Genomic DNA, 9,357 nt, shown 5'->3' with positions numbered 1-9,357 from the left:
GGAATGAAAATATCAGTGTGTTATCAATATTATTCTCATCCTAAACCCAAACCACAGCACTACACCAGCTACTAAAAAGAAAATTAACTCTATCCCAGCCGAAACCAGTTCACACATGCAACAGAGCTTCAGGAGGGCTGCATCCAGACACGTCTTTTTAAAGCTTTTATATTCTCTGCATGCAGATTGCAGCCCTTCCTGATGAGTCTATCTGTATGTGGGAATTTTAGATCTGACATTATATTCATTTAACCTTGTGACAGCGTGAACGGGTTTCTATTCACTGAGAAGGCAGACACTTGCATCCCATCCCTCTTTCTCCACACGCATTTCAGTAGAATTGGCTTGATAGCCCTTAATCCACACACAAACTTCTTTGCAATCAGCTTTTAAGTGATTAGCTTCACAACAGCATAGAAGGTAAAGCACTTTTGAAATGTGTGGTATTCTCAAGGAATAACTGAAATGATGTCAGTAATAAACATAATCTTTTTAATGACCAGTCTGCGCTATCATCTGAAGTGAAAGTTTCAGTCCTTCATTCAAATCGCTGCATGCTCAAGAGGTCCTTTTCTCGTTGCCGCCTTTTCCCCTCACCTGCTCTCCCAGGCCTTTCTGTTTAGGGCACTTGCGAAGCAGTGTCAGCTCTTCTCCCCTCATTGGGAAGGGATGGCATCATCTATGCATAACGGGGGTTCGTGGGATAAGCATTACATGGTCGCATCTGCTGGAAAGATGACTCTGTATTTCCTTGAATCTATTTATTCATAGAATCATAAAATCATAGAATGTTTTGGGGTGGAAGGGACCCCTAGAGGCCATCCAGTCCAACCCCCCTGCAGTGAGCAGGGACACCGCTAACTAGATCAGGTTGCTCAGAGCCCCGTCCAATCTGGCCTTGAATGTTTCCAGGGATGGGGCCTCCACCACCTCTCTGGGCAACCCATTCCAGGGTTTCACTACCCTCATTGTAAAGAATTTCTTCCTTATATCCAATCTGAATCCACCTGTTTTAGTTTAAAACCATTACCCCTTGTCCTGTCACAACCGGCCCTGCTAAAAAGTCTGTCCCCATCTTTCCTATGGGCCCCCTTTAGGTACTGAAAGGCTGCAATCAAGTCTCCCCGCAGCCTTCTCTTCTCCAGGCTGAACAAGCCCAACTCCCTCAGCCTGTCCTCATAGGAGAGGTGCTCCAGCCCTCGCATCATTTTTGTGGCCCTCCTCTGGACCCGCTCCAACACTCCCATGTCCTTCTTGTGCTGAGGGCTCCAGAGCTGGATGCAGTACTGCAGGTGAGGCCTCACCAGAGCAGAGTAGAGGGGCAGAATCCCCTCCCTCGACCTGCTGGCCACGCTTCTCCCGATGCAGCCCAGAGTACGGTTGGCCTTCTGGGCTGCCAGCGCACATTGTCGCCTCATGTCCAGCTTTTCGTCCATCAGTTATTCTGTGCTTTGTTTTTACCACTGTTAAATGGTAGTAGCAATATTTCTTTACCATGTTTATTCAAATCAAATACTGGACGAATGGGAGTAAAGTGAAGTCACAAAGAATTGCTTTTTAAAAGAATAAAAATCTCTCCGAGTGAAAGGAAGAGATGCAAATTACGCTTTGATGTACATGCCTGCAGTGTGCAGCATCAGGCCCGGAATTGCCATTCCACTCCATACCCTGCAAGGCTGCTCGGTATCAGCAGACACTCTGAACGCAAGGGAGTAGTTAGAATTATTCAGTTTAACTGTGGTGGGAATCAAATGAAACGAAAATTCCCTAGTCAGTGGGAGGGTATAGAAGGATGACTAGAGCAGAAATGGATTTCAGGGCTAAGGATTTGTTTCCATTTACAATACAGAAATTATGCACAGATGTATTTATTTCTTGTGTTTATATGTTTATGCTAAAGCAAAAAGAGAAATTAAAAAAAAAAAAACCCAACAGAGCAGAAACATGAATCATCACCAGAGCTTCGAGGGGTATCAATTAGGATACATCTGTTAACATCAGCAGATCTGTGCTTACGATCTGGCTCCAAGTGAAATTTTCACAGATGTGTAGTATAACACCGCTGTTACGTAAAGTATACACACAGACTTAGTTTGCTGGTTATTTAATTCAAGCCTCAGGAAGAACTAAGGAAAAAACCAAACCATAAAATTTCCTCTTGAGACTGACGGAAAGATATGATCAACACTTTTAATTTCTGCAATGCAATCGCATGGCACGTGAGTAACTACTTGCGTCTCAGCCCACTGCAGCAGCAGTTCCTGGGCACAATGGCATCATCTTCAACCACACGAATCAGCAGATTTCTTACGTCAGCAATACAGCCCTGCGCTCCCCAGCAAATATATCTCCAAGATAGCCTTCTAGGCTCTGTAGATATTAACTGTCATGAAAGGAGTCTAAAGATTTGTTGGTGTTCATTTTGATTAGCACAGCGACAAAACCAAGACTCTCTCCCACGACACAGCGAGTCACAGCTGAGCACGGCCACGTCCTGAGGGTATTGGCCTCAGAATATCCTTTGGTGCCCTGGCGGGAGTTAGGCCCAGACCCCTTCCAGGAGACCAAAGGATATTGCTCACAGGAGCTGGAAAAGGAGCAAGAGCCATGAGCGTGCAAACTGGGAGCATTTGCTCTTTGCAGTGAGTGAATTGCTTTCAGCAAAGACCTATTTCTCAGTGTGACAGTGCCAGAATTCTGTTCGCCAGAAGTCTTTCTTTCATTCGAAAATCTTATCATGATGGTTATAAAGTGATAGTCTAAAGTATTGCTTAACATCGACAGGTAAGGAGCAGAGGGGTTACTCAGCTTCCCTTCGGGCTGACTGCACCAAGGGCCTCGAGCCAGTGAAATGCTGAGCCCGGATGAATTCGTTGCCTCACGTTTCTTCACCCACTAATTTGCAGTGGCATTTTTAGTCCCTGAAATTAAGTTTGAATTATTAGATTTTCAGACTTCAGAGAAATATATTAAGGATTTTGGAGAATTCAGACAGTGTAAAGGCTAACTCTAAGGCAATAACAGCATCGTAAGTCAGCCTGGTTTGGGGGAATACCTCTGCTTTCAACCTCACAGTGCCTCCCTTCGTACAGGCAGGGGAGGCCTCTCAAGTTGCATCTTCACATGATTTCTAGGGCTGGTTTTTATACATTTGACTGTTCCCTGAGGATGAAACATGAAAACACCTTTTAAAAAGAAAACCCTTGGTAAAGCCCTGCTGATTCATTAGGAAGGCATTGGAAAGAAGAAGAAGAAAAAAACCCCTCTTAAATAAAAAAGCACCTACATGTCTTGATTCCGCTAGCAAGCGTGACCCGTTGTCGGCCGGCGTGTCAGGTCCCCCATGCCAGCCCAGCCCCACAACCGACCACGTACGATACCCTGGCCTGGAACCTGCACACAGCTGTAGAGCCTCCCCTGAGCAATTTCTAGATGATAAACATGTTTCAGGATAAATAAGACACCAAGCTATGCAGCCCCACTGAGGCCAGACTACTTTGGCATATACTTGCTAAAAAAAATTTAGGTAACTGTTGAAAATAAAGGTTCAAGGCTTCTGAAATGTAGGTGCCTTTAGAGTTAGACTGTAGCAAAGAAGAATTAATTGAAGGTCACGTTTTGGATACTGGATACTTAAATACATGGCCTATTATTAGCACTAATACAAGGTCTGAAGATTGTGGATTTAGCCCTAAAGGACTATTTTAAGATGACCAAATCTATTACCCAAGTATTTTGTAATATATTTTGCTTCTATTTAAAAATTTTAAAAGGCATATTTTCATAAATTCAAGGAAAAGAGGAAAAATAAAGATTTTCAGCCATATAAAAGAATTAAGCAAAAGAGGAAAAATAAAAGTGGAAACACAAACCAGACTAAATGGTTTTATTTCCAATTTTGTTTAATATGTGTTAAACAAGTTTGGTTTTGAAACAAAAGCCATTCTTTCATTAAAAATATTGACCAGCTCTGACATATTTGTTTGAAATTGCTCCCACAGCAACTGCAGCCAGGACCTGAAAAGTTCTGCTTTTGTTTGAAGATTTAAATGCTGAAAAGCTCCTCTGCTTTGCCGAAGTATCTCATTAGTTTAATAATATATAGTTCTTCTCCCTCCTAACCATGATGTCTGGTACTCAGTACCTTTTCTATAAAGAGGTTCTGAGTCCCACCATGAAAATGTACGTCAGCTTTGCAGAAGTCATGCACAGCAGAAAAGTCCGTGAGAAGAAGAAATAGATTTTTATTCCTACTGGGTAGCATGGAGTTAATTTTACCAGTTCCTTTTCTTCTCTATTTTCATTTTGTAACAAAGCAGCAAGAGAGTTATTTGAAACACAAACAATGCTGCCTGTTGTAGGTGTTACACGAACCATGCCAGGGTAGCGCCTGTACCTGCCTCTCAATTATGGGGAAAGCCACGATATTTAGCTTCGATCAGATGCTGTGATATTTAGATGGTCAAAATAAAGCAAAACAAATTGCAGCACGTACCCCGTGCAGAGAATGCGCATTGACAGCCAGAACATGCTGACAGGATTTCATGCCAGGCTGAATTACTCACTAGTCTGATACGACACTGAATCACAGCACACAGGGGTTGTATTAACCAAACCCTGACATCTTTACTCATGTAAATAGTATTATTACATTTAAGGAACTACTCATATGCATATAAATTGGAGGAGCCAGGAAGATGCCTCATCATTTCTGTAGGGTTTTTTTTCCTCCACAAAATTTATAGCGCTTTTCTTAACATCATTTTCTTACCACATATTCTTGGCAAATATTATTTCCAAATTCTAGAAGTGCTGTCTTCATACGCTTCAGTTAGGAAGAAAACCTCTCAAACACACACACAGAGGCAGCAATACAATAATGCTCAGAATAAAGTCATTTCATAATCTCATTTTATTCATTCCACAGTCTAGGCTTGGTATCAGAAATTAACTTCAGTCTTGACAGCAACATGCAAGATGCTTTTAAAGCTCTTTGTCAGCACATGCTCCATCAGTGTTACAGCTTCCTGCTTTGCATCAAAAGCCTACAGGAGATTTGCTGAACCCGTGGCTTTTCTGTGCCTGGCTTGGAGGAGATGGGCAGCTCATGAACCCTCTCTCCCCCACTGCGGTGCTATTCAGGAGCCAGTTTCCACGAGAGACCATGTTGCATATTCAACAGTTGGCTGCGAACCACCTCATTCCTACAACCCCTGTGCACTAAACCACCTGTTGGTATGATTTTTCGCTTGCTGTTTTATTCACCAGTGAAATGGAATGCACGGGGGACTTGGTTCCTGGATCTTTATTCATCCACCAGTGGGATTCACACAGGCTTCTTGGTTTAACTCACTCATCACAGAAAACCAAATCTGGATGAAAGGAGTTGGAGGGTTGGACTAGATGATCTCCCGAGGTCCCTTCCAACCCTTGCCCTTCTCTGATTCTGTGAAAAAAGCCTGGAGCTTTCCTGAGGTGTTTGGCTCCCAGTGCATGTGACAAATTGTCACTTCTCTGTGCAACCAGGCAAAGACTCTGGAGGGTAAGGTAGGAGCTGACCTGTAAGGAATCAGTTCATCCTGGGTGCTTCCTGAGGGTGTTGAGCAGAGATGAAAGAAAAGGGATCAGACAACTGATGTCCTCACTGGATGTGCAATGATTCTCTGGGCTTGGAGACCAAAGATACAGACCCAGTGCTGTAAGCAGCTTCTTAGTGCTGATGTAATTGGGACTAATGTAAATGAGATTGTAAAGTAAGCCTCTATTTATATATCCAATATCTCTAGTAGACTTCATTTGAAAAAAACCAACATCTAACCCCCCCAAGGATTATCTCCCTCAAGTGGGAACAGAAGCAGCCATCACTAGCTGTGGCACAGAGCCACTCTCTTCACACCAGAGGAGCCTCACAATTTCAGCTCTGCTGCCGCTAGCTGGGTAGACTAGAGCTCTTTGAGATCAGCACCATACTGTTGGTGCGGATGGGTTTTAACTGCAGGAACAGCTCTTCACGGCCATCGCTGCCTGAGCTAGTCCTCCACGGAACCCAAGACCAGCTGGTGGGACTGTGAGTTAGCTGGGCAGGAGGGAAAGGGGGGCTTGGGTGATAGTCTTCTGGAAAGGTGTGTGCAGAAAAGCAGTGTGCAGTACCCCACCAGGACAGACCTGGCCACTGGCAGCCCACCGACTAACCAGAGCCACTCAGTGTTCATCAAACCATTGTCTAACCATAGAACTAAAGGGAAAATAAAAATAGTAATAATTAAAAAAAAAAAAAAAGGCAGGTATTCACATGGTTTGAGCCAGTCAGGGAGTATCACAATCTCTAACTTACTCATTCTCCTAGAAAAACAGGAGGTTTAGAAAGGAAATGTGGGACAAAGCAAGGACTTGAGCCCCATCTCCCTGCTTTCAGGATAGAAATATGGCTTTTTCTGATTCCTGGTGAAAAGCAAACATCAAAGAGACAAATTTTTCATAGGGAAACAAGTACATTTTTCTGTGAGAAAAACATATCTTATACTTTTGGGAAAAAATACTGTGAAGACAACTATTTTTATTAAAAGGGTCATTGAAATACTCTGTTCCTTCTCATTTGAGAAACAGAGAGCATGGGAACATTTAATCATTATATAGGAGTTGTAAAAAAGAAGATACTGTATATTAAAGGTATTGAGAATTTTTGATCATTAGCAGACCAGATAATTGGTTAAAAATATTACAAGAAGAATATGGGGCATTCCTATTATTTTAGACAGTCTGAAGACCTAAACCAGGAGACTTTCAAAGACAGCTTCTAATTCCTGATACCTCCTGAGCATTCTCCAAGATATAAGGATGGGAAAGCAGAGATCCCTTCCAATAATACAACCCTGAATTACCCAATTTCTACAGTATGCAAAGAGCAATGGCAAACATACTCCTGTGTATCCAATACGCATAAAGGCCAATTTGCAGATACAGCCAAGATGGTCATTTTAGAGCGATGAATTGCCAGTGACCAACAGCAAATGAATAAAAATCTTCAGGCAGACATGACCATATTTAATTACTTGTGATGGTCAAGCCATAAGCAGAACAAAAATCTATTAAATCTGACAAACAATTACACATTTATTCCAATGAATACCGACATTGCACATCTATCCACTCAAAATGTTTTCAATGGCCTTTCAATTTATAGTCCTGCAAGTAATTTTTTTACTCCTTCTGAAACACTCTGCATGGGGATGTTTTTGTTCAGCTGAGCAATTACAAAACCATTCACACGTTGTAACAAGATGTCATTCTCAACTACACAAAATCAAGGACTAAAGCCTGACACCAACGCTCAAACATACCAAGTTCTGCCCTCAGACTCTGAGTGTTCTTTGGCTTGGAATGATACCTGCCACTTCCAGGGTTCAATTTATTTTCTTATTCAGCTACCTTCTTTCAAACAAATGTGGGTGCAAATACTCAGCCTTTCTTTTGCAGGTAGTTTCTCTGGCATAATTGAAGAAGATGCTCTACAGAAGCTGACTTTTTCAAAATATAATTCACTTCCCTGCATATATAATCAAATGTCTGTCTCCTGCTCTCCAGAGGAATGTCTGAACCTTGGGGAAAACAAATTGCTTTCAGTCAGTGTGGCTCTCCAGCTTCTTGATGCAGCTGAAGTGGGAAAATAACATGTGGTTTTATACATCAGCAAGCACAGACTGCTCAAATACAGAGATGGGCATTATCAGTTCTCGTTAAATGGACCATTTATACTGCAGCTCGTCTGCAACACAGAGGCAAACGGTGAGCATGCTGCACGGTCTTTCACAAGTGTTGAGCCTGACTTTCCCTGCCTTGCTCTGGGTGAACGACAAGAAAACAAATGGAAAGAGAGCACTGAAGATCTGAGCTGGCAGCCTTTGCCAGCCATTTTGCAGAAGAGGACTTTGGAGAAGCAGAAGGTGGCAAAGGCTGGATCCTACCTGGAGCATTCCTCTAGGAGGAAAATGTGCATCCCTTGCACGATACTGCTTGGCTGGTACAAGCGTTCGTAAGAACTCCCATATAGCTCTCAACAGCCTGTGACAACACAGCTTTTGCCATTTGGTAAGGAAAATAAGCTTTGTGCTGGTACCCCTACGTCTGTGCCAGTTACATCAGCACAGCAGCAAAACATTTTGGCATAGGGCAGAGGGGGGACTGGGTCAGCTGAGGGAGCGGACTTGGCGTTTGGTGCTTTGAAAATCCTGCTGTCAGTCTCTCGGGAAGTGAGAGCTGTTGACGAAAGGCAGTGTAATTATTGGCTCTGGATTGTAGTAAGATAACAGCATAAAAAGTTAACATTCCCCAGAAGAAATAAAGGTGTTAAAAGCAGCTGGGTAAATACCGGATAATGAAAGAACGCAGCATGATTTCCCCAGGTTCAAATAAAGCAGACAAGTATTTTTGCAGAATTGACCTTATTAAAGAGACATTGTCACTTTAAAAATTAATCCAACCCCCAAACTATTATAGCAATAAGTGAAGACAAAGTTACCTACTAAACATAACAATTAATTCCACAAAAATGTCAACCCTTTTACTTCCATTTTTACTTTTCTCTGTAGTGAACTACTAGGGCTGTATACGTATTTTCACTTTTCTTTACTGTTGACTGACTTTTTGACACAATGTTGATAGTCTCTACCAGAACATCCAGTCATTCATTCTTGGTATTAATTATTCTTCATTAGGCTTAGCATCTGTATTCTACTTTACAATAAATTAATACATAATACTGAGGACAGGGAAATGAAATGGAAACTTATTGTGGGAAATCTCAACTCAGTTGTTTCATGGAAACGTTTTCAGCTCAATCGCTGCAGAACATTTCCTGTACATCTTCCCTAAGATGTTTTTCACCATGTGAGATCTTTTTTATTAAAAAAACCAAACCCTTTAAAATGAAATCTTTTAAACAAAAGCTTGATCTTAAACTAAACAACAAGGCTTGCATACTAATCCAGTGTCTGTACCTCCAATATGCCCAGCCAGAAATACGGCGAGAAGAATAAACAATCTTTTAAAATCTTATTCTTTCCAAAGTGAACCGTGCAGGCTTCACACTCATATCTATGACACCGTGATTTGTGTTTCAACCTCTGTTAAGAGATGTAGCAAAGAACTTCATTACCTAAACTAATTAGACTTCAGTAAAGGCGTTCATGAGGAAACTACAGCCTACAACATGAACAACAGGATCGTAACATGACACAGCAGAAAATCTGGTGCATAATTACTTACCCCACTGCAAATAGTTGGGCAGGTCCAGAAGCATATGGATACTTATTCTCTTTAAATCTATGGACACTGAGGACCTTGACAATTTTAAACATC

The sequence above is a fragment of the Egretta garzetta genome, unplaced genomic scaffold, assembly GCF_000687185.1.
Source record: "Egretta garzetta isolate BGI_Z169 unplaced genomic scaffold, ASM68718v1 scaffold193, whole genome shotgun sequence".
NCBI lineage: Eukaryota > Metazoa > Chordata > Aves > Pelecaniformes > Ardeidae > Egretta > Egretta garzetta.
This window is presented reverse-complemented; position numbering follows the sequence as displayed.